Genomic DNA, 3,818 nt, shown 5'->3' with positions numbered 1-3,818 from the left:
TTCATTCTGGGCTGCTACCAGCAGGTGATCCCCACACACTCATGGGCCTTCCCCCGTCAGTCATGACAGTTGGGGCAATTCTGCAGAGTGCGGCTTCCTACTCAGGTGATTCTAATTTGTGACAATTAACATTAAACCCAACCACCATGCTTCTCTTTCTAAGCGCTACACGTGGCAGGCCACTGTGAGCCACGATAAATCCTGCTGAAGTGCTGACTCTCTTCTCAGGGAGCCTCCTGATTATTATATCCCATAATTACCTCCCAAGGATAAACTCTTGAATGCTTATAAACCCGTTCTATATTATGCCCCTCTGTTGACAATTAGATCATTTGATGAGTCACCTCTATAAATATTTTCTTAGTTTTAATTTTGTCCTACTTTATTAAGCCAAGTTCTAATGAAACACAATTACCCAAATTAATAAACTTTCTCTTCTGTTTCATTATCTTTGAATGTTTTATAGTCTAGGTAAAATCGCTCAAGGTTTAAGTTTAACGTACTTCTTTATGCTAATGTTCAAATGTCATTTTTTTTCAGTTTTCTGGCTTTAAACAAATGTTTATATTCTATTTTATAAGTATTTAGTCAGAATTCTTGGATACATGTATGTTACATCCATTTAGTTTTCATTGTCTTTCAATTGCAGTATTTTTAATATAACTCTTCATAAAATATTAGAAACTAAAATTAGCTATTGGGAAAACTTGAAAGATGCAGAAGCCTAGAAAGCTCTCATAAGTTTTGCCTGTTAATATTTTGCTCCTGAGCTTAAATAGATTCACTGGAACCTAACCGACCATACTATCCAGCTATTCAGCACTCTTGAATAATCAGTCACTTCTTCCTCTCAGAAATCACAGTACAATGTTTACTTCAGCGGTACATATATTAAAGTTGGAGTGATACAAAAAAGATTAGTGTGATGCTTGCTCAAGGATGACATGCAAATTTGTGAAGCATCCACATTCCATATTTTTCGGTACACTGGGGGAAAAGGCACTTCTGATACTGATTTTCATGTCATTCTCACAAATTCTAATCTTTAAGTGCAACAGAACCTTTTATTTGTCATGTCAAAATGCTGATTGAAAGTTTTTTGAAGTGGTTGATGACACGACTTCTAATGTCTGGGAGTCAAGGACCTAAAAGAACTGAAAAACATCAAAGTTTCACACCTTACATCATGGCAGAGTCTGAGTTGCTGGTTCTACTCCTGCCTCCGGCCTTACCTAATTGTGAAATCTTTGAGACACCAGTTTTCTCATCTTATATGAGCTCAGTCTGGTGACTTTGGATCTAGAAGCCTCAGTCTGAAGTCTATTTTTACCTGCTTCTGAGACACAGACCATCCTTTGTGTGCATCTTTTTAAAGGAACCAGACAAAGCTCAACAAAAGCTCCTTACGGTGGGAAATGATTTGGTGATCTGTGCAGGAGATTTTTGATGTTCAAATTATTGTTCCACCTCTTCATCTAAGGTATTGCCTGTTTCACGCAGCATCACGTCATTAGATATTGCCCACGTAGTTCCTCCTGCCTATGTCTTTCTACTGCTAGGACCTACTTATATGTGCTGTATTTTTTTTCATTTGAGCCTTGGGTGGTGTTCCTGAAACATTAAGGAAGATAACCATAGAGACAGATGGTCCTGTGTGCTGGTTATCACCCCTCCCTCAAAGTCCGCCAGTCCTTTGCATCTCAAGATGAAAGCAAAAGCAAATCAGTCCATCACTGAGCTCCTCTTCAGCTTCATAGAGGCCAGGAAAAAAAAAGTGCACTTTACCACAAGCAATGTTGATCTTGAAATCTTGGTCTCCCCAGGCTCTCAACATGAAGTGTGTTATTGCTGTTTACGGGCTCTAGTAAATCCTTGTAACATTCTGTGGCTACTCCTTTCTGGATCCCACAGGCTCTGTCTTAGAGGCAATTGATTAAAAGACTTAGTGGCCAACTTCAGTTTCACAGGTTAACATTTTCTTATCTCTTAGTAAAATTAGAGATATTTAGCATAGTTATTTTGCTATCAGCAAGTTTCATTATTCTCATTCATTTTGTTATCCTGAGAACAAGGGAAATGAAAACTCTATACTCAATTGCCAGAGTTATACTTTATTGCATACTTATAAAAAACTTTGTTGAACAAATTAGTAAAAAATGATTATTAGTGATTATTAATAAAATGATTTATGAAGTTCAAAGGTAATTTTTTAGTGTTTTTTTTCTTTTATAACTTAATTTTTTCACCCACTTAAAATATTAACATGCTTACATGGTGTCAGTGTTACATTTAAAGGTTACACACATACAGGTTTTTTTCCTCCTTTATTGAAAATAGATTCTCTCTGCCTAATAAGCTGTTGATTGACACGATCAGAATGTTAAGTACATATATAAAATATCATAACAAGCCCATATGATGTATAACTATTGTATACTATAAATAAAATCATTTTAAGAAGCGTGCATTTTTAAGCTACAATTAAATCAGCACCAAATAGACAACCTCAGTAAGTGGCAGAGACAAACAGCTCTGAGGTGCACACAGAGGACAAGGCCTTCCTTACATCCTCAAGATCCCCTGGACACCAGCAGGCTTTCCACCAGCCCTTTATCCTGGAGTCGGCAGCCTGAAGGAGAGAACGGCTGTCATGCTTACTGCAGCTGCATTTACAGATCAAGTACAGCATTTGAACTGTTAGGTTCAATGAACTGCACCAATTATTGAGACAGATTAGATAAATGAATGGGCCATTACTCTTATGAGCAACCTGAGTTAGTCATTAAGGCTAAGTGATTAAAAACTCAAGAGGCCTATTGTAAAGTTGAGGAACAATTTTAAGACATTTAATGCACATAAGATATTCATTATGAAAGCCTGATGAACCAGAAACCTTAATAACTCTATTAGAAATTATGCTGATGATAAATATATATGCTAAAATTAGTCAAAATATTTACATATTAAATGTATCTGTCCAACATAGTGTTTGCCACTGTGAAATGTTTAAATATATATGTCATGATTCTTATATTTAACATGCTTATAATTTATTTGGAAAACAAAATCTCATATTTGAAAAAATCTGGAAGCAGTTAAGTGTTAAATTTTGTATACTTAGTTATAAAAACAGATAACTGAATTATTTTAAGGATACTCTTTGTAACCTAATCGTGATCAAAGAAACGCACTTCCTTTTTATTGTTTTGTTTATTTTAATACAACTTTTTAGTTCATACATAAACATTACATACATCTACAGTACTTCTGCCCCTCCCTCCTTTTCCCTCTTCAACCCCTCCTATATACCACCTCCAAATTTATGATCTCCTCTTTAGTTCTTACTCTTTCATGTACATACATATGTGTGTACATATGTGTGTATGTATATGCTCATGTATACATAACCTGGAAAGTCCATTTAGCTTTGCTCATATTACATGCATCCAGCGCTGGGGACTAGAGAGTGGACAGGTAATTCGAGAGTTCATCCCTAGAAGAAACTGATTCTCCCTCTTATCAGCAGCCATTGACCATGTGTAGGTTTTTGCTAGGGGTGGGACAATGTGGAATTTACCCTGCCCGCATAGGTATGTCAAGCATTGTTGTCACTAGGCTGCCTATATTCAGGCAGCCATAGTGTTGAAAATTCATGGATGCATTTCCTCTGTCACATCTAGAAGACACTATCGAACAGCACGTGCCCTGGGTCTCTGGCTCTTACAGTCTTTCTGCCCCTTCTTCCATGATGTCCTCAGGGCCTTACATGTAGAGGCTGTGTTGCAGATGAGTCAATCGGGGTTGGGCACCTCACAGAC

At 37.0% G+C, this 3,818-nt stretch overlaps 1 non-coding gene across 1 annotated transcript; it reads left to right on the top strand.

Annotated features, from left to right (window-relative positions):
- The first annotated feature begins 871 nt into the window (after positions 1-871).
- Positions 872-980, top strand: LOC132656079 (U6 spliceosomal RNA). The gene has a single exon (XR_009594024.1). It is a non-coding gene; the product is annotated as a U6 spliceosomal RNA (small nuclear RNA).
- The last annotated feature ends 2,838 nt before the right edge of the window (positions 981-3,818 follow it).

This window comes from Meriones unguiculatus, chromosome 8 (genome assembly GCF_030254825.1).
Source record: "Meriones unguiculatus strain TT.TT164.6M chromosome 8, Bangor_MerUng_6.1, whole genome shotgun sequence".
Classification (NCBI taxonomy): Eukaryota; Metazoa; Chordata; class Mammalia; order Rodentia; family Muridae; genus Meriones; species Meriones unguiculatus.
This window is presented reverse-complemented; position numbering and strand designations above follow the sequence as displayed.